Source organism: Oenanthe melanoleuca, chromosome 5 (genome assembly GCF_029582105.1).
Source record: "Oenanthe melanoleuca isolate GR-GAL-2019-014 chromosome 5, OMel1.0, whole genome shotgun sequence".
NCBI classification, from domain to species: Eukaryota; Metazoa; Chordata; class Aves; order Passeriformes; family Muscicapidae; genus Oenanthe; species Oenanthe melanoleuca.
Genome location: NC_079339.1, coordinates 54,975,818 through 55,000,283, shown reverse-complemented (window position 1 = coordinate 55,000,283; position 24,466 = coordinate 54,975,818). Strand labels below are relative to the sequence as shown.

Sequence of the window (24,466 nt, the reverse complement as noted above, 5' to 3'; positions counted from 1 at the left end):
TGTGATAACCTGAGATCTTCTGACCATTTTACCCCCAAATCCCTGTGGGAACTCCTGTTTTTCCACCTGGCTCTTGGCAGAATTGATGATTTCTGTCTCACCATCTCCTCTGCCATGCACTGCCTTTGGATGCAGGCCAGCCCAGCTCTGCTGCTCTGCCAGGCAGGCTGCTGTGGGTAGTGCTGACTGTACACTCTATCCAGCACTGCCAGGAAACTGCTGCTGCCCTAGGCTGAGGCCAGGAATACTATCATTACCAAGTTTTTAAGGAACAAGGCAGGGCTGTTGCTGAGCTGAGGGTAGAAACATGCTGTGAACTGAAATAATTAATACTGCTTTGATCACAGAATTGCTTTGTCTATGGCTTTATACAAAGTTAAAGGAAAAAGTGAAAGGTGTTAATGGTACTTCTTCATTAATCCTTCAGACTGGCAAATTAGGTCCTGGTTTCTGTCCTGCCACCAGTGTTGGTGTGTAGCCTCTTCCTGTGCCTTTCCCACTGCTCTTGCTGCCTTTGGGTTTGGTAAAGAGTGAGGCTGGATCACTGGGTGGAATAAATTTATGATAATTTTAAGCACAGCTTAGGTGGTCCAACCATGTGGCTGCCACCGGTGGAGAAAAATCAAGCAGTGGTGACCTTGTGCTGGATGAGCCTCTGGCACACCCTGTGTCATCCCAGCCTGCCTTGTCCTCTGCTTGTTTCACACCTGGATTGCCAAACACCAGCCCAGACCGTGGGTGTCTGCTGAGTCCATGTGCTGTCATGCCGAGGGATGCTCCTACAGCCCATGGCAGTGGTGGGCTGCAGGTGACACCTGGAGGCAGCAAACCCTGTTCTGTCCTGTCCCCTCCCAGCCTGAGGTGATGGCTGAGCTGGCAGCTGGGGGTCACTCTGGCTGTTGGGGCTGTAGCTGTGTGCTGCTGCTGAGGGGTGAACAGATGAGTTCTGCCCCCTGTGCAGGCACAGACCCTGCCCAGGAGCAGTGCTGTGGGCTCTGCAGGGCTCCAGCTGCAGCAGGCTGCTCTGGGAAGGTGCCTGGTGCTGCTGATGTTATTGGGGCTGCTGTAGATGCCACTGACCCCCTTGACAAGCCTCTCCCCACCCTGGTTGTGCCACCCTGGGCTGCAGAGCAACTCCTGCCTGGTCTGACCAGTGATTCTGGCTCCCCCTGGGGAAATGCCAAATGTGCTTTTGGCTCTCTGGAGGGGAGCAAGAGGGATCACACTGGTTCCTCCTTTTCTGCCCTGTCAAGGGAGCTGCAGGGCCCATTCCTGGTGGGTGTCTTGGCCATTTTAATGAGCCAGGTGTGCAGTGGGTTGGCTTATGTGCATTTGATTTAATGGAAAGAGTGGAAGAAATTCTTCTTTATCTGATCCTCCATTTTCATTCTTGCCTGTCATCCCCTGCTGCTCACCCCTCGTGTCTTTCACAAGCCATGGGTGGCCAGGCTGGGACCACAAGCCCCACAGTGCTTTCCCTTCTCCCTCCCCAGCACACCCTTGTAAGAGCCCTAGAGAGGGAGAATCACTGTGCAAGCTCACAGCACTGGCTGGGGACATCTGCTCTAGCAAAAGAGTGAGCAGAAGTAGTAATTGCTGCAAAGCTGCTGAGGCTTTGGGGGAATGGGAGTGGCAGATGAGGACTTTGCTTTCTGTGTCCCAGTGGTGGCTGTGTGAGGTTCTCTGGGGTGTCACTGCCCCAGGCAGGGCAGGCAGCATCCCCTGTGGGCACAGCATCCTCTGTGGGCACAGCATTCCCTGTGGCACAGCATCCCCTGTGGGCACTGTATCCCCTGTGGCACAGCATCCCTGTGGCACAGCATCCCTCTGGCACAGCATTCCTTGTGGCACAGCATTCCCTCTGGCACAGCATCCCCTGTGGCACAGCATCCCTGTGGCACAGCATTCCCAGTGGCACAGCATCCCCTGTGGCACAGCATTCCCTGTGGGCACAGCATTCCCTGTGGCACAGCATTCCCAGTGGCACAGCATTCCCTGTGGCACAGCATCCCTGTGGGCACAGCATCCCCTGTGGCACTGTATCCCCCTGTGGGCACAGCATCCCCTGTGGCACAGCATCCCTGTGACACAGCATCCCCTGTGGCACAGCATCCCTGTGGCACAGCATCCCTGTGGGCACAGCATCCCCTGTGGGCACAGCATCCCCTGTGGCACAGCATTCCCTGTGAGCACTGTATCCCCTGTGGCACAGCATTCCTTGTGGCACAGCATCCCCTGTGGCACAGCATCCCTGTGGGCACTGTATCCTCTGTGGGCACTGTATCCCCCTGTGGGCACAGCATCCCCTGTGGGCACAGCATTCAATGTGGGCACAGCATCCCCTGTGGCACAGCATCCCTGTGGCACAGCATCCCCTGTGGGCACTGTATCCTCTGTGGGCACTGTATCCCCTGTGGGCACAGCATCCCCTGTGGGCACTGTATCCCCTGTGGCACAGCTCTCCTGGCTGTCCCTGTTGGGAAGGAGGAGGAGAAAAGCAGAACCAGGTCTGTCTGTCCCTGGTTTTCTGCCAGCTCCTGCCAAGGGCAGAGGCAGCACAGATGCTGCTGGTGGAGGGCATCTGCTTGGAAGGGCACAGAGATCCTGTGCAGGCAGTCAGATGCACTGAGCTGTCTGGAAGGCTTGGCTGGAGGAAATGAGGTTAGCAGAAGCAGAAGTTTCTGCAGCTTGCCTACCAAGTGATGGCCCAAGTTGGCCCAGGATGCTGGAAACCACTTTTAAGCCTGGGCACTTCTCCATCTCCATCCAATCTGTGCAGCAGCACGCTAAAGAGCAGGAATGTGACTTTCCCTGGACCTGTCTTGGAGAAGGTAAAGCACCATATGGAAGCTGATGGCTTAACCTGCCTGCAAAAGGTATCTGAAGAGAGTGAGGAAACACAAGGCCCACATCTTTAAAGATAAAGAAGAGTGTGTGGGTGCCATTTCCTCAGCAACTGAAGCTGCTGCAGTGTCTGATCTTTCTGGGGTTTCAGTCTCTCTTCAGCAGAATTTCTGCTAAGGGGGCAGTTGGGAAGAACTTTTGCTCCCTAATAAATTTTCAAGGGAAATCAGATATGAGACCAGAATGTGTTTTTATTTTTCTTGTTTAGTTCAAATTTTTTTCACCACATGCTGATTTTTTCAGGTCTGATATTTTTGGTTTTGCCCATGAGATTTCTGCTTTGAACTCAGGAAACATTCCTGACACAGCCTTAGGAGTTTTATTTATTTATTTATTTATTTATTTATTTATTTATTTATTTATTTATTTTCATCACTCTCTCACTTTTCCTGATTAATGTTTTAATGTAATCCCCCCTCCTATTTTGCAGTACCTTAGTTTGAGGCTCCTTAGACTCAGCTACCTAATGTTTAAAGTTTTCTGCAGGCAGAAATCCATGGGAAGTATTGGCACTTAGGAAACTCGATTCTCGAGGTGGGCAGACAGAAATTAAAGTGCTTTTAAGTCTGGAGAACTTCTGGAAAATGTTATCTCCCTCTCTAGCTGTCTTTCTGTGATTTGCAAGATTGTGGAAATTCGATTATGGGAGGTAGCTGTGAACACAGTGAATAGAGGTGGTCACTTTTTGTTCCCTTGCAATTCAGAATGACAATCCACACCATTAAAACTCCGTGCATGTGCAGTTGATATTAAACAAATTGGATAGCTCTGAGATTGCTTTTTTCTTCCAGGGATACAAGGATGAATTGAGCCAAAGCAGTTTGCAGCCTGGCATGTCTCAGCTCAAGGCTGCTAATGACACATCCTAGAAACACAGAGCATCAGCAAGTCCTTTGTACTTTGCTTATATTTTTCCTGCAGTAACACGAGAGCAATTACAGCTTGGAAAGATGGGAGTTGGAAGGCTGGAGGAGATGAAAAAATTCAAAGGGAAGAGCAGGACTTCATGAAGTGAAGACAGGGAGTGTATGTGGGTGGGCAAGGGAGCAAGCATCTGTAAATACTTGGCACTGACAGCTGCCTTTAAAAATATGTGGGAATCTGGAAAGAGAGAGGTGGAACAGCTGCAAGTGTGTGTATGGTTTTTGGAAAGAGGAGAGCAATGTGCAGCCTGTGAGGGAAGGAGCAAAAGAGCAGAGCTAAGCAGGAATCCATGGAAGGGGTGAGAGAAAGTGGGACAAGACCAGAGGGAATTTGGGGAAGAAGGGGATTAATCCCAAGAGATTTTCAGGGATGGGTACAAACTGTAGTTTGCTAAGAGTCACTGTTGTGGCTGTGGGGAGGGGAAATTGCCCCTGATGCCTGCTTGTCATCCCAGCCTGCCCTCCCTCCCCTGGCTTTATATTTTGATTTATCATAATAAGAATTCAGCCTGCCTAAGAGTGGGTCATGGGGCTGGGCTGGGAGATTAAAGCCAAGTCTCCGACCTCTGTGCACATTGTATTGCTTGTGAGCCATTGACTCATCCTCTTTATTGGCAGCTTGATGGGTTCCTAACCAGGTTGTTCGTGGCATCTCAGCGCCTCTGCCTGAGATGTGCCTTTTGTGCTTAAACTCTGACTTAGAGAAACAAGTTCATTTCAGGCTCTTTGTGTTTCTCTCCTCCTCCTTTTCGCAGCTTTTACTTCTTTAAATGTAGACTTCTTTTGACAGATCATCTCCATGGTAACTAACAGGACAGGGCTGCCTACAGAAATTGTAGTAATAAAGTGGTTGGATTTTACACATGATGAAAAGATGATGAAGCACAATGATAGGTGATAAAGACACAGGTAATTGCTCTAGAATAATATTGCTGCCAAGAAGATGACTGAACTCCCACACAGAAGATGAACAGATGGTGTATTTATTGAAATTCATAGGCAGAGGGAAGAAGATGTAATTGATGGCTGTGTAGGTTTTGTTTCAGTTTACTATGTTCTGAGCAGAGCCGGGAGCGCGGCGAGCCGGCAGATGGAGCCTGTATGCAGAGCCACTGTGTTTTCTCACTGGAGATCAGAATTCCAATCACAGCCATAAAGGCAGCACAACCACTAATTGCTCTGATGCATTTTGCTGGTTTAGACCTGTCACATAACCTCGGTTTATTTTAGAAAGGATGTAATTCTTTTGTGAGAGCAGTGATGGTAAATCGCATTAGAATACCGGGAACATGGAAGCAAAGCCTGGAAAAACGAACACTTGTGCAAAACATGTGCTCAGTAGAAGTTTTCCAAGACCAGGTGTGTGTCTGTTTTAGTGAAGGGCAGCTGTGGCATGTTTGCTATCCTGATTGCAGGTCTCCAGGCTGTGCAGAATCCATGGGAAGGCAAAGCCAGGGAGTTTTCTTCTGTTGCTCTGTGTGTGTTTTCAGGTGTGGGTTAAAGCTGTTAAATGTGATGTTGAGGCTTCAGTGAAAATGCTGTCTGCCTTTGTATGGCAGTGCTACAGATCTGGTTTGAATGATCCCAACACAAGAAAGGCACTGACCTGTTGGAAGAAGCCCAGAGAAAGACACAAAGTTGATCAGAGGGCTGGAGCACAACTCCTGTCACGACAGGCTGAGGGGGTTGGGGCTGCTCAGTTTGGAGTAGAGAAGGCTCCAGGGAGATTTTTGAGGCCCTTCCTGTACCTAAAGGGGCTCCAAGAGAGCTGGAAAGGGAATTTTCATAAAGGCATGGGTGACAGGATTTTAAGAGGAGAGTAGGTTTTGAATAGAAGTAATTAGGAAATTTTTAGAATAGATGCAATTAGGATATTTTTATTCCATGTGTGGTGAGGCACTGATACAGGTTTCCCAGAGCAGTGGTGGACTCTCCATCCCTGGAAATGTTCAAGACCAGGCTGGGTGGGGCTCTGAGTAACCTGGTCTAGTGAAAGATCCCTTGCCCATGGCAGGGGGGTTTGAACAAGAAGATCTCTGAGTTCCCTTCCAACCCCACCCAATCTCTGATGATATGACCACATTGCTGCTTTGTGGTGTGGTGCAGCCATCCCAAATGTGGAGTGCTGTGGTATCCCTTGCCACAAGGCTTGGTGCCTGCAGGTTCCCCAAAACACTACTTCAGTGCTGCCAGAAGAATTTAAATATCCATGAGAATCAGTCTCTGAAAGGCTTCTCCCTGGAAAGCACAAATAACCATACTTAGAGCAAGGAGTTCCAGCTCTGGTGCATAAAGATTTTTCTGTATGGATGACAAATCTACCTGTTGGGGGAGAAACTCCCTTGGGAGGAGCTGGTTGAGCTGAAGTGCTGGTGGCTGTCTCTGCTGCAGCTCCTCTGTGCTCAGCAGCTCCAGCACCCCTGTTGTGCCCCTGCTAACCCCCACAGTTCTGGGATTTATTGCTGATAATGCCTGGGGGCTGCTTAGTACATCATATGATTCTCTCTTCCTCTGCAGTCTGGTGCTACTTTATTGATTGTATAACTCATTTTCTCATCAAGTTCTGCAGTGAAACCACTTCCCACTTGGGTTTACCTCCAGTTGCACCTACTCTCATGTTGACTATGTTTGTAGCTCTTGCATGCAAGGAGCTTTTAGAAGGTGCATAAACACGAGAAGAAATAGAATTTTTCTTCTTACAATAGTAGTTCCAATGAGAATGTAATTAAATATGTAGGTGATAGGGAAGAAACTCTCTCTCCAGGACACTTTGCCCCAGTGAGGAAAAGTTTCAGGTTCATCACTTGACAGTGTTTGTGTCAAATTCACCCTTCCTTTTATTCCTTTCCCTTCAGATTGTCAGGGCACCCACATCTTTTGTGGCACCTGAAAAACCTGATTTGCATGCAAATTGCTCCCGTTTAGGTTGAAACATTTCTGTCATTCTTCTTTCCAACTTCTTCCCTTTTTCCTGCAGAAAAGGAGGGGTGGAAAAAGTTTCTTAAGAGATACACCTTCTCCATACAAGATTAAACAGAATTGCTCTGGAAGTGGAAAGATGTGCTTTTTTGAGACCTGTTAGGCAACAAACCGAGCACTGAGTTAGAGATTTCTGGAAGATGTGCTATATAATACAAGAGAGAATTAGAAAAAGGAAGAGGGTGAATCTGAGTGAAAAGAGACTGACCTACTGCTATATCTGAGCTGTTACTTGAGTGCATGGAGCATGGTTGGAGTCACATTAAACCAGCCTGGTGTCTTCATTGTGATGACTGCTCCCAAGGAGCCTCCTGGTTTATTTTCAGTGCTGCCCATCCCTGTTGCTAAATCCTCACTGGGGCACCCAGCAGGGTCTGGGGGACTTTGGCATCCTGGGGGAGTTCCCTGGAGAAGGGGGTACAGGGTATCCTCCAAAGGATAAGCCTTGCCTGAGATAAAGGGCTGGATTTTTTAGCTTGAGCACAGATTTGTCAGGTGCCTGGTGGCCAGAGTGCTGCCAGCTTCTCTGTCAGCCTGGCTTTGTTTGCTGCCCAGCTGCTGGCCTCTCTTCATTCTCCCCCACTTCCTGCTCTGCCCTTCACCACTAATTGAGTGTTTCAGGCAAAGCTGGTCAAAACATTTTTATTCAAAACTTATTTTGCTGGCAGCCAAGCTTGGCAGCATCAAAGAAAAAGATAAATAAGAAATACTGTCATTTTTCTGGGAGAAATTCTCATTTGAAGGCTGGAAGCTGAACTGTTGTCACCCAGTTGAGGGGGAATACATTGCCAATTGCTTTTTCCATTTGTAGTTTACCTTCTCACCCTTTTCCCTTCCATCTCCATTCCCCCTCCCCATCTCCTTTTTCCCCTACTTGGCTGTGTTTCCCTAGCTGTTCCAGAAAGGTCAAGGGAACCCAGGCTGGCATGAAGACTTTCTCTCCAAGCTGAGTGTTTTTCATTCAAAAAGTAATCAGATGTTTTCCAACATCCCCTCCCCCCAAATATGATGGTTATTCTGGGGCTGGTTTCTGCTTCAGAGAGAATCATAGAATGACAAGAGATGGAAGAGACTCTCAAGGATCATCGAGGATGGGCTGAGGCTTCTCATTACCCAAGTTGTCTGTACCAGCTTGGTGCTATCATGTGGTGTGTCTAAGTCTTTTAAGTCTTTTAAGAAGTCTTTTAAGACTTCTGCACTCCAGTGAAGAAAGAAGAACAGTATGAATTTGTAATAGCAATGCTTTTTGTGGTCTTACTGGTTTTCATAATGTTTCTTTACTTGCCTTGCTCCTGAGCACTGAGCTATTTTCAAGGAAATATTTGGGCAGTCATCAAGATCCCTTTTCTGGGTGAAAATAGTCCTGAATTGCATCCTTCAGCTTCTCTGCAGGTAACTGTGGTGCAAGATTTGGCTTTTGTCCTCAAGGCTTATCATCATGAGTGTTCCTTGTACTCCATCACTGGTGACCCCAACAGCTTTCAGAAAGGAGTTCTATTTCTGCAACACTTGAAAAGGAGCTGTAATTAAATTTTCATGCCTTTAGAAAGTTGCTGACCACGGTTGTTTTTGGTCTGCCCTCCTATGATTCCACATTGGACTTGACAGAAGTTCACCATCTGTTTTTCTTTTCCTCCTCTGAACATGATGTTCACATTCTGAAGGATGTTTTTTTCCTGATTTTTGCTTTACTACCAGTAATTGACTTAAGTTATCATTCAATCCCAATCAACAAATTGATTTTTTTTTTTGTTCTTTTAAAATATTTTGAATTAATAAGTGTCTTGATGCTTTCCTATAGTACCTGTGCATGGTCTTCTGAAGTATTTCTGTCTTTCCACCTATTTCTTTGTAATACTACACAGATTTCTGTGTAGTTCTCCTTTTTCAAATACAGGTTTATTACTTAGATTTCTGTGAGCTTCTTTTTTCTTCTATAGGGTGTTGAAGAATAGCCATTCTAATGTGTTGTTGGGGATGAGTTGCTCTTCTATTACAGGTTTTTAACTAGTTATTTATAATGTTTAAAAATACAGTGTTTTCAGCACCCTGTCAAGACAATTTCCCAGTCTCTGTGGTTTCAACTCATTCCTTATTTCTGTCTCCATACCCAGTCACCCTGTGGACAGTGTCACAATCTGGTAGGTTTTAAACTAATCTTAATCTGTGGTTTTTTAACACATTCCAGCATTTCCCCTGACTTCTCCTGCTTCTCATATTCAGAGATTTACATCTTCCCACTGGGTTTTGTCTTCCACTGAGCCTCTTCTTGCTGTGTCCCCCCTTTGGGGGTTGGAATGGGATGATCTTTAATGTCCCTTCAAACCCAAACCAGCCTGGGATTCCATGATCCACAGCTGTGCTGGACAGCCTGGAGCTGCCTGGGGGACACAGGTCCTTGCAGGGAAGAAAAGCTTCTGGAATGTTCTCCTCTTGTGCTGCAGGTTTTGATTTCCATCTCTGATCTCCACCAGACATTCACCTAAATGAGTAGATTGACCCTGGCTCTAATGTAACAGGCAATTAATCAAAGGCTGACTAATCAGCTCTCTCCATGGCTGGCACCTTGCAGAGAGGCTGGGAATCAGTTACATGCTCCTCTGCAAACCAGTTTTATGCTCTGAGATTTACAGCCATTTAAATTCTATTGAACTCTGGATTTACTGTAAACTTCAATTATTATAATCTCTGAAACATAATAAAAATTCCTGTACTTAGCTACCTTAAGTGGTAATTTAAAAATTAAGTTTTGTAACTGCTTTAACTAATTACAATGAGGAGTTTGACCATAGTATTAAAATTCAGGTGAAATCTGTCATCTTTCCTTGGACTTAAATACCTTGAAAACTGATCGGCTAAGCAATAGAGTTTAAACTTACTTTTCAGTGTTTAAAAGCATTTTCTTTTCAAAGCTCTTAATTTTGATCTAGATAACTTCTGAAGTTTGACACTGCTGAAATGCAGAACCTGATTTTTGAGTTGAGGCTCCCATTTGCCAAGCTGCAGCAGTTAGCAGCCATTCAGTGATGGTGACTGACATCTATTAAGAGCTTTAAATTGAAGATGTTCTGTGAAATAAGATAAAATTAAAGCAGAATAAACATCTGCAAACACTTCCTCCTCCTGCATAGCCAAACTCATTTAAGGGAGTTTTGTGCTGGGCTGATTTGAAGCAAAGGGCAGTGCAGGGATGCAGCTGGAGGCTGTGGCACTGTCCCAAGGCTGGGACACTGCTCTCATCAAGAATGACATGGGGGTGATTTTTTTCTCTTTTTCTCCAGCCAGACCTATTTATGAGCTCCCTGCTGGTCCTCTGAGCCCCATCCTGAATTCATTTTTCTGCAGAAAGGAGGTAAGCAAACTGCACTTTTCTTGTCTGGTTGATGCTGAATTTTTCTGATGCTCCAGAAAATCACATCTGTTCCCTTTCTCATAAAAAATGTTCAAATCTCTTACTTATCAGTGTTAACACAATTAAATACATTAAATTGCTGTGGGCAATGTTGGCCGTCTCTAAATGTACCCCAGCTTTCTTTTCTCACCACTCTGGATATAATCTGCTGATTTTTTCCATTGCTCCCATATTGTTTGGTATAAGGAGCCCAAACTCTGCTGTGTTTGTTGCTCATGATCCTTGGTGCCTGCTTGGCTTCCTCTTAAAGACTTTTGTATCCTTTTTGTCACTTCAATGACCTAAAGCATGTTGGTAACACTGAAAAGACAACCTCTTTTTGCCCTCCAGTCAAATCCTGAACTACCCATGCAAGTGGTGCTGAATCCCCCCTGTACATTTTTTTGCACTGTTAGTCTTGTGGCTGTCTTTTCACTGTTTTATTTTCTTCTCAATGCTGTTAGGTATTTATATTGCACCAGCTCAATGTAAGAGGAGTTGCACAGCTGGTCTCTTTAGAGTGATGACTCCTTTATGAGCATTCCCCAGTGCTCCTGAGTTTCCCTTCAGCATTCCTGAAATGCCATGAGTTTCTCTTCAGCATTCGTGGAAGTTTTCTAAGTTTGGAAGTTTTTCTTCTAAAGTCCATTGTCAAGGTATTTATTTCCCTGCCCTCTTCCTGTCCTGTTTCAGAGCAGGCTGGAGCTGGGCTGGGCTGGGATCCTCCTTCCCTTCTCCAGCACCCCAGGGTGTGCTCCAGGCAGATCCCTGGACAATGGCAGTGCTTGTGCCATGTCAAGTCCTGGTACTTTGAGCTCCTTCTTGGCTGCCTGTGCCTGCTCTTGCATCTCCAAATTTTCACTGTGTGTGGTGAGCAGCTGTTCCTTTTCCTCCAGCCTGACACTGCTGCTTATCAGTGTGGCAGGGATTAGGCTGTGGTGTTTGTACATGGCCAGGGCTCTAATGAGCTAAAGTCACTCTGGAGGCGTTTTTCTCTTATTTGGTGAAGTTCCCAGTCGGTGCACATGCTGCTGTTTGCTGGTTCCTCTTTGTGTTTTTCAGTTCCTGGGGTATTTGGTTCTCCCTCATCCCTGTCAAGAGAGCAGTAAGGTGGGTATTTCCCCCTCTGCCTCTCCTACCACTTTCCATGGTGGAGTGGTGGCTTTTGTCTGTATTCCAGGTCTGTTTGTCACATCTGTCCAGCTACATTGCCTTAGCCCATGTACTCACTCAGTATTTGTGTTCTTGTTGGGCTCCTTCTCTAAATACACCCATTGCCTGTAACTTTGCTTGCATTTTTTGAGATTTGCTCTTGTCCATAATCTTGCTTGCAAGCTGGTCTTGTGCAACCCACAATGTTTCTACTTAGCTTGATGTTGGCAAAGTAGTTTGTGGATTCAGCTGGAAGGTGAAGAATGATGATAATTTCTTTCTTAATTTCTGATCAAAACCTACCATTTTCCTGGGGAATTCCAGCCTTCCTTCAACTCCTTTGCAACTATAATGGTTTTGGTTGCATTTCTGTCAACAGCCTCTTTCAATGCTGGATTTGTCTATTACATATATAAAAAATAATCACCTAGCTTTAATTAGAAAGTAAAAATCTTTGCCACTGAATTTCAAGTCTCTTAGTAGACTTGAACCACCCTTGTGTACACAGACTTTTTTTGGAAACCCAGCTCATGTGGAGTTTGAATTGGTCTGTCTGCTTTCTCTGTTTGTAGGGGTTGATTTGCCTGCTCAGTTGTAATTCCTGGGCATCCCACTAAACTGAGTGCTGCTCCAGGCTTTCCTTCTTCCCACCAGCAGAATAAATGTAGTTGCAAGAGAGACTCTGGGGTTCTCCTGAAACTTCTGCAAATTCCTGTGAACTGGACCTCTCAGATCCACTTCAGAGGTTGTTCAATTAGTGGGAAACTGTCTGACTGGATTAATTGAGCCATGAGGTCCAAGCCTGGGGTGAAAGTCAGAATTGGATCCAAAAACCCATTTGTGAAGTGTACAGGAGCACAGGACTGTGACTGCCTGGCAGCAGTATAGCCACTGGAATAGCCACAGGGAAATGATTCAATCAAATCACTGCTTGATAATCTACAACTTTTTTATTTGCATACTTCAGCAAGCCAGGTCAGATTTCTTTACTACAGGCTTAGAGGCCAAATGGATTTTGCTGATATTTTGGACTCTAGGTGAAACTAATCCCTTTGTTTGTGGCTAATGGCTCACAGCCTCATTTCAGTAGGTTTTCAAGTGTGGTTTCAGGCAATTTGTCTGTGTTGCTTCATGGAAATTTTAGTGAGGAAATGCTGTGGTGTCCATACACGTGTTTAATTGAAACACTGCTTCTGCCAAGACAGTTTCCTGCTCCTCTGGAGTTCAGGACCTTGTCATCTGTGCCTGTCAGCAGACAGCAGGTGAATATGACTTGGGCAGAAACGAGTTGTGCAAATATTTCTGTCTTCACTCCTATCCAGCACAGGCACATTCCTTCCAGCCCGGAGGAGTGGATACTGAGAGACACTGTCTGACCTCAGCAAGAAGTGCCAGAGATGTTTCACTCTGATATTCCTGCCTTGGCAAGAGGAGTTCACTGCCCTGAGCTGTTTCATAAGCTTTTCTAGTTTTGGGGCTCTTGACTCAGAGACCTGAGACTTGCACACAGTTTGCTCTTTAATCTTATATTTCTTTTGAATAAGACTTGGGGCCAAGAAGAGAGAAATGCTGGACTTTAAGTTCAAGCACTGGGAGATGTATTTGTTTTTTGCAAGTCTAGAGAATGTTGAGGAAGGTTTAACGTACTGATCAAAGAGGGAAGTGGGAGTTGTTGCTGCTTGTGTGCAGTTTTATTGCCCTCCTGCCTTCTCTGCATATTCATGCTTTGTTCAGCCAAGTTTACCTCCAGCAAATACCGCAGCAATAATTGTTTTGCAAAGAACTACAATGAGAGTAAATAAATATCTAAATATGCTAGATATCAGGTAGGTGGCAGGTATCTCATGGCTGCTGCTCTGTGGGGGAATTAAATCAGCCACACCAGCATAAAGCCTCTCTTTCTTGTCATATCTGGGTCGTGTCAGGGTTCATCTCTCATCCAGACCCAGGGCAGCAGATGCCTGAAAGGGATCTCACTGCTTGGCCAGGCTGGAAGCACATCCTGCTGCTGAGGGAACAGCCATTCCAGTGGCTCCCAGGTGAAAGGATGCTTGGTCTTTGGAATAATGGTGTAAAGGTTTATGTGAAATTCATTGTCTGGGTTTTAAAAATACCAGCTTGACATTTAGTGGGACATAAAGGGAATATATCTAGAGTTTAGCTGGTGGCTGACGAAGAATAATAAAAATGGACTACATCTGAAAATGTGTTTGAATTCCTGCCAATTGTGCTCTAGCTCTTTTAGCACAACAGTTCTGGAAAAAACAGCCATAGAAAGGGCAGTATTGAGTTGACAAGGATGAGTGTTTATTCTCTTGACAACATTGTGCTATTATTTCTGGATTTCTTTTTTCCCCATTGCAACTTTGTAAGTGAAGTTTTCAATAATAGAGTAAGGACTTGATGTGGGAGACGAAGAGAGGCAGCTGAATACATGGGAATCAGAGTGGGAGACTTGTAGAGTCTCCCATTTCCTTCCATAAATGTGACAGTGTCTTAGGTTACAATGTAAAGATGTGCCCAGAACTGTGTATTCTATCACCATCTGCTGAAAGCAGGTGGGGCAATGATTCTTATCTGTGTGGGAGATATCCTCTGCTAATGGGCCATCTGTTAAACCAGGTGGGGCAATGCTCTTTATCTTTCCCATGACCCATCCTTCCTTCAGGGACATATCTCCTGCTAACGGCCATTGAGTCCCACTGTGTGACTGATAAAATTACATCATCCCATCGGGAGATGCTCCACCCAGGGGGAGGAGCCAAGCATTTCCTACCTGGATAAAAACTGAGATTTGGAACACTAAAGCAGCCTTTACCCACTGGTTTCCAGAGGATAAGAGCTACCAGACCTTTTTACAGGTTCATTTCTTCAACAAGACACTTCATCTGGACTGCTACCACCACCCTAACTAGTGGGGTGTCAGGTTGTATTCTGACTCTGTCAGTGGTTTTTCTTTTGTACTATTGCATGTATTTTATTTTTATTTTTTTCCTATTAAGTTGTATTTCTGACTTGCAGTCTCTCACTGGATTTGCTTTAAAACCATTACAGACAGACCTGATGGATTCTGGAGAAATTTGAATGGAAGTGGATAAGCATCCTATTTCCACAGAAAACATACTAGAGGCAACAGAGAAAGTTGCAAAGGGAAGAGTTCAAAAGTAAGGGACTAATAGAACAATCACTGGGAAGAAATTTGGAGTAACTATCTTTTTTGCAGCAAACCTAGGTGAACCTTATTGAACCTGAATAAGGTGAACCTTATTTTCTCTTTGGCAACTCATTTCACAGCCTCCCTTTTGGAGTTGCTACTTGGACATTTATTTTCAACCATGCAGCATTGGAAATACAGGGAATGCACAGGGAATGAGGCACACAGACAGGCAGCTGGGTCTGCAAATCTTCATTCTAAATGAGCAGGAGAATTTCCCCTTGGCTTAGCCAAGCCTCCTGGGTGATGGCTGATGGAAGAGGCTCACTCAGCTGGCTCTGGTGATGACAGACATAACCAGACATGGTGATTTCCCTCATGGCTCTGCTGCACTCCTGTGTATTTTTAGCCACAGCTCCACAGCTGCCACCTCCTGCTCTGGCTCATCAGCAGGGCCACCCAGCCGTGCCTGATGTGGGCACCACGGGGACAGGGGACAGGCTGTGGGTCTGGGAAGGCACCTGTCCCCAGCACTGGCTCTTCCAGGGAGCCAGACACCCTCTCCAGCTGGGATCCACTGGGATTCTGCCATGGCCAGACTCAAGTAAATCCAGGGGATTGAGGTCTGCCCAATAAGGACTTTTCTTCCTCCTCTTGAGATCTTTCTAAGTAGCTTTTATTTTGAAGATGCCAGTCTGGACTGCTCTTGAGGGATCTGCCAGGCAACAGCTTTTAGGAACAAGATCATCAGAACACTTTTTTATTTTTTTTTTTTTTTTGGGAAAAAAGAGTTGCATTAGGAACACCTGCAGAAAATTGCCTCAGGGAGCAGTTTGCCTTAGAAAGGCAAGACACTGCTGAGAGCAGATTAGAGCCAGCTCACAAATGGCTGCAGGCATTGGGGCCAGAAGTCCTTTTGGTTGTGAGCAGCCACATCTGTGCACTCCCTTCCTTCTCCTGATTTTCAGCCCACCCTCTCTCATGTTCTGAGCATTGTGAGTAGCTGGATTCAGATGTGTGGTTTTATTTTGCAGCTGTTTTTTTGAGGAACAACAGGTATTCTAGAAGCTGGAAACAATTTTTTTACACCAATAAGTGAATTGTTGGGAAGAGCTTTGGTTTCACTACAAAAAGGCCTTTGCAGAGAGACTGAGGAAGGGTTTGCCCTGAATGTTGGGGGAAAATGACCCTTCTCATACTGGGATTCAAAACTACATCCTAAATGCACATTCAAAGCAGCAGTTGTGTGGAGAGTGAAGACAGAATGTGCCCTCAAGGTACGTGAGGCTTACACAGAGTCTTCCTTAAAATTAAGGTTAACGTGGGATGCATTGGGATCAGTGCTGTGCTTACACCTTTTGTAAAAACAGCTTTTACCTCTATGTAAAAACCCATTGGGAAGCACAGAGCTGCTGGCACAGCTTTGTCCTTCCAGCCTGGGATCCTCCAGAGATGGAGCAGGGCTTGGCCCCAGGGTGAGCAGGGCTCAGGGAGGGAATGGCAAGTGCAAGAGGCAGGCTGTTCCCTTTGTTCTAGACTGAATGATCCTTATTTTACCCTTTTACTGCAAATCTGTGGGAATCCGGGACGGTAAAGGCACATTTCCAAAGTGGATCCAAATACTTATAACCAGACTGTGAATTTAAGCCAAGTAATAAATGATGTCTCTGTACAGGAGAGAAAATCACTTATGATTTCCAATTTCCTGATACATGAATGACAATTTTTTTTTTAGGCAAATTTGTCTGCAAGATAATTGTTTGAATAAAGACCTAGTACTCATAAGGTGAGGCAGTAGTATTTAAATAACCCCTTTAGGAAGTGGCATAAGCTGCTTTATCTCGTTTCCCTGGCTTGCATTCCTTTGGTGGCTGTCACATATTTACCAACCAGCAGCATTCCTTCTTCCTTGGGATGTTAAATCAACAAATACATGCAGAGAAAAGGGCAAGAACACCAGAACCACTCCTGTTTGTCAAACTCAGGACTGTGCCTCTCTTCTCTTTGCCCAGATCGTGTGAGTACTACAGATTCTAAGGATTTAGCAGGAAGAACACTTTTCTCATAACACATTTCAAAGCTTTCTTGGGAAATTCCATCTCTGGCTTGACTCATCTTGCTGCTTTATGTAAGTGTGATTAGGTAAGTCTCGTGTTTGAAATGCTTTGGGGCTATTTCTTGGTGAGAAGACAGCTTTCCTAGTTTGCTACTTTGGAGACAATTACAAAAAAAATCCTATGTTACCCTCACTTCTAACTTTGGATTTGCATGCTGCTTTGGTCTCCTTGAAATACAAAGATCTTGGAAATTACAAGGAATGAAATAGGAGTAAGCCTTTTCTTCTGTTTTCTGCTTTGACATTGTTCTGTTTCCTGCTGTCATTCCAGATTTAATTTAAGGCAGTAGTAGACCATGATTCTAGATCCATAATGAGTAACAAAAGTGCAGAGCCTTTGCATTGCTGTTAAGCAGAGGGCACATCTGATTGCTGTGCAAGAGAAGCCATGGGTGCTTGCAGGTGTTTGTGACTGAGGTTCAAAGGAAAAAAAGAACTTATTGTACCACGATGGCTGTGGGAGAAAACAGCTGAAGGGATACCAATAAAATAGTAAACAGATTCCATAGCTTGGCTCAGTGTGTCTGAAAATATCCCAGGAGCAGGCTGCACTTTATTCTTGTGGTCCTTTATGTCAAGTGTTTTGCAGTGTGGATGTTTGCTCACGTGGGCTGGGCTGGAGCAGCGCTGCTGCAGGAGCCCTTGAAGTGCCCAGGATCTATTTTAGTGATTTCCTTTGCATCTGTTCTGGCTCACAGCCGCCTCTATCTGCCTCCCCCTTCCTTCTCCTGCCTCTGAAGTGGTACAGCTCTCCATTTATCCCTGACAACAGCTGGACATCACAGCTCTTGCTTGAAAAGAGCTCTGGGTAGATGTTTTGAAACCTGTTAATGCAGATGAATCCTCTGAAACAACTTTGTGGCTGCCTCCATCTGGAGAAGGTCCCTCCATCTGGAGAAGGTCCCTCCATCTGGAGAAGGCCCTTCTCCCAGGTTTTGGAGTGCTGGGGTCCTGCCCTGCATGTTGTTTTTACAAGAGAATTATGGAGGGTGACTTACAAGGGCTGTTTTCTGAGATCATTCCTGCTCCCCATCAAACCACTGACCACTCTTGATTTCCCATGGTCTATAGAGACAGATATTTCAGGCCTAAGTACCAGAGTCCATCTTTCATTCAGTTTGGCTGAACTCAGGTTCAGTAAAACTGAGGAGTGCCTGGACTAGAAGGAGGTGTGATGCATGAAAAAATAAACTGGGAAGGCACACATAGGGAATGAGCTGCTCTCCTGCTCAGTTAAAATGAGCTCTGCTCCCCTCTTCCTTATGCCTGCAGGATTTCATTGCCTTTCCTTTGTCACAGAGCCCTGGGTTAGCTGAGCAATCACTTCACTTCCTTCCTTTCTCCACCCAGCCCTAGTAACTGGTTAACTGGTTTATACCTATGTGGAGAGAGAAATAGTCCCAGGGCCATGGTAGAAGGTGGCAGTAATTGCTCAGCTCTTCACTCAATTAAATACATGACTCTAGAAACTGCTGACATTTCCCCATTTGTGTAATGGCTTTTGTTATTGTTAGAACATATTTTCTCAGGGCGTAGGTCACTTGGTCGATACCAGAAACCAAGAAATCTTCCACAAAGCTCTCTCTCTCTTTGAAATCACACCCTGCTTTATGAGCAGCAGCCTTCTGCTTCAGGCCTCCCTGTTAAATGCCAGCAATTCCTCCATCCTGCTCTTGGTGGCAAGCCCAGGTCCCAAAAAACTGTGGTGGGGCAGCTTGTCCTGTGCAGACATCCTCTGTACCAGGTCACAAACCATCTGGAGAATCCCTCATGCCACTTGTAGCAGCAGCAGAAATTAATCTGGCAGCAAATACTCTATGTGGAATGAAACTCCATGCAGGATCTGTGATTTGGGGTTTGGAGAGTTGTGGCTTAGTGTTCTCTGAGATGCTGTAAAGAATGATACAGGAAGGAAAGGAGATCCTGAATACCTCTGCTGATTTTGCCAAGTTTCCAGATAAAAAAAAAAAAAAATTAAAAAGATGCCATAAATAAATTAGCTAAAAAATTTTTTTGTAAGCTATAAAGAATAAATTTGACTACACTGAAAATTCCTATAAATCATGAAAAAACACATGAAAAGTTGAAGTGTTTTAAAAAAAAAAAATCTTTTGACCTGAGGGAATGGGGGTCTCTGTTCTGAAAAATAGAAAAATAAACAGAGACATTTAATTAAAAAAAAACAACAAAAAACCCAAACAAAAAACACAAAACTTTTGCCTTTAAACAGCTTGCCCTAAAAAGTAATACCCCATGAGTTTAATGTGACCCATAACACAGCTCTGGAAAGACTGTAAAAACAAAAAGAGTTTCACAATTTGCTGTTTTTCCCAGGAATATGCAAAATGTAGAAATAAAAACACAAGAAAACTTTATTCTTCTTTTTAAAAAAACCCTATAACCAAAACAAAAAACCCCCTTCTCTCTCTAAAGTAAACTGAAATAATTATTTAAATTAAAAAAATTACTACAGTGTCTCTGTATGTTGTGTTAAGAAATGTAGAAAGTAGGGGGGAGGAGAGAGTAATCTAGAAATCTTATTCCAAATTTCTTTTTTTTTCTCTGTGTTGTTAATAAATTTCCTCTTTATACCCTTTTAAGTTTCAAGCCTGCCTTGGTTTTTGCTTCTAAATCCTATCACAAAAAAAAATTAAATATGTTAAAATTAACAAACCTAAATTAAACCAAGGCAATAGCAAAGCTAAATCTGCTGCTCTTGATTTCCTTTGGCAATTGGAAAGGTCACAGTCAGGGCCATCTTTGGTGATGTAGCCCTGGTGGTTGTTAGATGGAAACTGGTGCTTGTTCATGGATGTGAATCTCATCACCACCACTCAGAATTTCTTGTCTGAAGAGCAGCAGGACTGTAGAAAACTCCTCTCTCCCCCCTGCTGCTCGTGCCTCTTTTTGTGTCCCCTTGGATTGCTAAATGCCAGACTGATTGTCTGGATTTGTGGCTGGGCTTAAATGCAGGGGACAAAAACCTTCAGTAGAACTTTATAAAGGTTGGTCTGGCTACTCCCTTATAAAAAAATAAAAATCAATGACTGGTTGTGCTTTCAAGACAAAATTGGGCCCCAAAGCTGCCCCTTTAGCACTGCCAATTAGAAGTTTTAGAAAGAAGCAGGTGCTCTGTGCTGCAGTTTGACAGCAGTCCCTGATCCAGGAAGGTCGAGAGGCACGTGCTTGTCTCACTTTTTCTTTTTTGGTCAGCATTTTGCCACTGCTGGTCCCTGGATGTGTTAAATGGGAGCTGAAAAAGGGACAGAGCAGCTTCAGAAGGCTCAAAACAAGTCAAACCAACAGGGTGTGCAATGCCAATGTTGGAAACTTTATTTTAATTCCCAAGGTCAGGGGTTAAGGCATGGGTATTGTGAGGGTGCATCCTGCCAGGATGTGCTGAGTGCAGGTGAGAGGTTGTGGTCCCTTGGCACCCTCCTTCTCCTTTGCTGCCTGCCAGGAGACAAGGATCCAACAAATCACAGGTCAAGGAGGAGCCAGGGCTGTGTTCAGAGGGTGCCCTGCTTCCCATTGGCACGTGGCCTGCTCTCCACAGATGGGAAATCGTCTAAATATTAAGAGATTTGGTTTGATTAGCTAAAATCTCCTGTTGGCAGCACATTTCCAGTCCCTGGAGCAGTGGAGATCAGACAGGTTGTCAAGGCAACATTCAGCCTTCAGTGAGAGGTTTACTGTCCTTGGTCAATTGATGGAGTAGGGTTTATTTAGGTCTTTGAAAAAAACCCAAAGCTGCTGTCCAGCCTTTTGCTGTGATGAGTCATTGTGCCTTGGGTCAAATTGGTGAAACTAAAAGCAAGGTTTTGTGGATGAGAAATATAAATACATGAGAGCATAAAGGTCCCAATTAGATTCCTCTTTGAAGAGGTGAGAGCACTTCAGTTCTGCGTGGAGACAACTTATTCTTTCTTGTCCCCCCAAATAAGTGAAACAGCAACTGAGGTCCTCCTTTCTCCCCACTTTCCTCCCATTTCCTCTCTCTCCCAAATGTAAAATACTTATTTTTATTCTCTAGAGGACTCTGTGCTCACTGTTGAATTCTTGACTCATATCAGAGGTCCTTCCAGTTTGAGCTTTTGTCACTGTTTGCTTGTTGCTCTCTGCTCCCTTCTCTGTTCCAGAAACCTTGGCAAATTCAGCTTATAAAAGTTTCCAGTCCATTACCTTATTCCTCCTTTTGTATCGCCCAGAGATGGAAATCTCATCATGTCACCACTGTGGCATGTGTGGAAAGTCACTGTGTCTCTCATTCCTGTTGATTGGTCTGGGTCCCAAAGCAGGGAGTGCATGAGGACAGGAGCATCTCTCACTGTGACTGTTCCCTGGGTTTACTGACACAGCAGAATTGTGCCCGTGGTGGGCACAGCCATCTCTGACATGTTTGGAAGGGACCTGATTCAATGTTCTCAGCAGCCAAGGAGGGAAATGCCATTGTGCTGAGTGTCAGGCCTTAATTTGCTAAGTTAGTAAAGGTTTCTGTTTTAAAATCATGCTGGCAGTGATAGGAAAGACTCCAAGGCTACAAGGATAATGGGATCATTGTCTTGGGCTGCAATACAGGATGTGACCAGAAATGTGAATTCTGTCACCATCTGTTGATATTGGTGACCCTTATCTCCTGGCACATATCTTTCCCACAGCCCATCCTCCCTCCAGGAGATATCTCCTGTTCATGGCCATTGAGTCCCAGGGCATGACTGATAAAATTCCATCATCCCATGGGAGATGCTCCAGCCAGGGGAGGAGCCAAGCCTTTCCTACCCAGATAAAACTGAGATTTTGGACACCAAGGCACCTTCTTTCCACTGGATTCCAGAGGAAAGCCAGACCCTTCCATATCATCCCTGGACCTTCAGAGGAAACTGCACCTTCTCCAGGAGCACTGCTCCAGCTGAACCACATCTGCCCCTGCAGGAGGATGCAGCCACCATTGAATGGGACTGTGCCAACACCCTGACTGACTGACGGGTGTCAGCTTGGATTCTGACTCTGGCAGGGTTTGGGATTGTTCTGTGTAATACTGTATTTCTATTTTAATTTTCCTAGTAAAGAACTGTTATTCCTAATTCCCATATCTTTGCCTGAAAGCCCCTTAATTTCAAAATAATAATAATTTGGAGGAAGGAGGTTTACATTCTCCATTTCAAAGAGAAGCTCCTGTCTTTATTGGCAGATATCTGTCCTTCAAACTAGGACAATCACAGGGAGCTGAAGGTGGTTATATGGGAAACACCATTAGACTGCCCCTTTTTGTTTCTCTCACTGTTGAGATGAACTTGAGCTGTTCTCCGCAGTGGATACCCTGTTAGCTCAGGGAGAAATCACTGTGCAAGCAAGACTTGCAAAGAGTCACTGCATGGTTTAACATGGAGAGCCAGGCTGGCATTTTCTGAACATGCAGGTGCTGTTTGTTCTCTTTTGAGTGTGGATCTCAGCTGGTGTCATGTAGCATAGGGAGAAGAGAAGGAATTGAAAAATAACCCCAGCCACTGCTTGCTGTGAGGGAAATTCTGGCCTTCTCTATAATAAAACCAAGGCATGAACTTTATAGACAGTATCTTGTATGTGAGAGGGAGAAATTTTAAAGGGTGGAGGAGCATTTAGAAGTCTCCATTGGCATCCTTATTTATTTATCCTTTTTGAGAGGATGGCAGCTGATAGATGTGTCACTGTGATGCTGCACAGTTATCTTCTTTCCCTGTCTCAAAATACTGCATTAGTGATACCATGGCAACAAAGAAGTTGTCTTTAAGAAAAGGGGAAAAAAAAAGCGTGACTTCAGTGCTCAAGAGAGGTGGCAGACTGACAGCCCTAGTCTTCCTTTTCTACCAGTGAGGCAATGTTGGTGTCAGCTATGACAAAAGGTATCAGATTATGATCTCTGTGTTGTACTGTGACTGAAAACAAACCTGGGACACCATCAAAGACAAACCTACTACAGGCTGAGAACCTTCTGGGAAAAGGGGCTCTTGTTGGACAATTAAATTCTGTTTAAATTATAAATTTTTCTAAGTGCGTTGTCTTGAAAAACCTTTCCTAGACCCAAGTTGTATCCTCTTTCAGGACAGTATTCTCCTCTGAGCAATCTGTGAGAAAAAACAGCTGTCCCTTGCTATTGTGGTAGTTTTTCCAGAGGCTGGAAAGTCAAAGTGTATCTGGAAAGGGCAAGCTGAGATCTCTGTCCTGTTTGATTTATTTGCATTTGAGTACAGCTCTCATCTCTAACATGAAAGCCCTAAGCAGCAGGAGATTGGCTTTTAGGGACTAGATTCTTTAATTTACTCTAATTCAAATTGTATTTATCATTATCATTACAGCCATTTTCTTGCTTTTCTATATCTCAAGTGAAAGCTTTGACTTCCAAGGTAGCTCACTGCTTTGTGTGACAGCTGGTTTTACAATGGAAAATAGTTCCAAGAGTGAAAAACTGAGAATTTTGGCATAGCTCAGAGATTAGAGTGAATATTGAGATGGAGAAGAAATGGCAAACTCTTAATTGTGAGGGTACCTCATGGATTGTGGGCTGGGAAAATGATTTTCTACTTGGTTTCAGTTTTTCTCCAGGCCTGGATGGGTGTGAGCCTCCTTGTGCTGTCCCCATCAAATCTGTCCAGCCCTGACATGGAGGGGACCATCTTTCAGCTCATGAATGACAATCGAGGTTCTGTGCTGCTCAAATTCTCAGTCTCCCTGGCCCCATTATCTTCAGTGAATTTTGAATACTGTGCAGAACTGGAGCTATTTTTGTGGTTATTACTAAAAATGATGATGAGCCTCTGGATCACTCTTGCAAGTGACCTCCACCAGACAGTGTGAATTCTCCCTGTCCATCAGGACACATTTCTGCTCCCTTGTTCCATCTGTGTTTGTAGTGTGTGTGTTTACAGATGGAGCAATGAGGAGAGAGCCAGGACTCCTCTGGATGCAGAACTTTAGGTGTCATTGTTTGCAGAGGCTGTGTACTTGAACTAATGCTCCACACTCATTTGAAACACATCCAGCAAAACTAACACCTCATCTTTGCTAGTTGAAAAGTGCCTTTTGTTGAAGGCAGAATATTTCACAGAGCTGTGTGTGCTCTGTTACAAATGTCATCAAGGGCATTGCTAAAAGGCCAGGATGGGTTTTTTGCTGCTGGGAAAAGAGTGCTGCCACAGGGTCATGCACAGCAAAACACAGAGCAGCCTTTGTAGGGTGGAAAACCTGGCCTCAAGGAAAGCTTTTTGGAAACTGGGCCTGTGGCTCTCCAGGCTGGCTGCTGGCTGCTTTGAGGTTTGCCCTCCAGTGTCTATGTCTTGGTCATTTATCTATGGCAGGTTCTAAGAGAAATCCAGACTGCATCCTGAGAATTCAAGTCTGACTCTGGCTTTTATGAGCAGATTTGATTTTTTTTAAGAGAAAAATCAAATCTGCTGCTACTTCTGGCCCCAGTACAGGCTGCACACTGAGCCAAGCTGAGGGTAACAAAGGGCAGAGGTTGCCCTCCTCTAGTCCTGCACCTTAGACATGGTGCTGGGAAAAGGAAAATGTGGGTTCAAGGGAGAATTTATCTCAGGATTTCAATTTCTAAGGGGAGAGCACTTGCTAAATACCTGCCTTTATGTCTCCTGTTGTACCTGATGTGCCTTCAATTCAGTGTGGCACGAAGGTTTTGAGCACATCTACTGGATCACATCCCTTAGAGAATCAGAGGATGCAGTTTTGGGGGGAAAATGCCAATTCTATGGCTTTTGTGTGACCCCACGTGACTGAAGAAAGATGCCAGAAGTCCTGTGACTGTCCTCATGCTGTCACCTCTAGATGAAGCCTCAGCTTTGGGGTGAAATTTT

General features: G+C 44.8%; 1 protein-coding gene across 3 annotated transcripts in view; it reads left to right on the top strand.

Annotated features, from left to right (window-relative positions):
- The window catches only part of SYT16 (synaptotagmin 16), a 100,477-nt gene that overhangs the window by 18,911 nt on the left and 57,100 nt on the right, over positions 1 to 24,466 (top strand). Inside the window, exon 2 of one of the 3 annotated variants that reach the window (XM_056492880.1) lies at positions 10,088 to 10,158. The gene's annotated coding sequence lies outside the window, so the exon portion shown is untranslated. Of the gene's footprint in view, positions 1 to 10,087; positions 10,159 to 16,438; positions 16,646 to 24,466 lie in introns of those variants that run through there. The other 2 variants (XM_056492882.1, XM_056492881.1) reach the window with 2 other exon arrangements.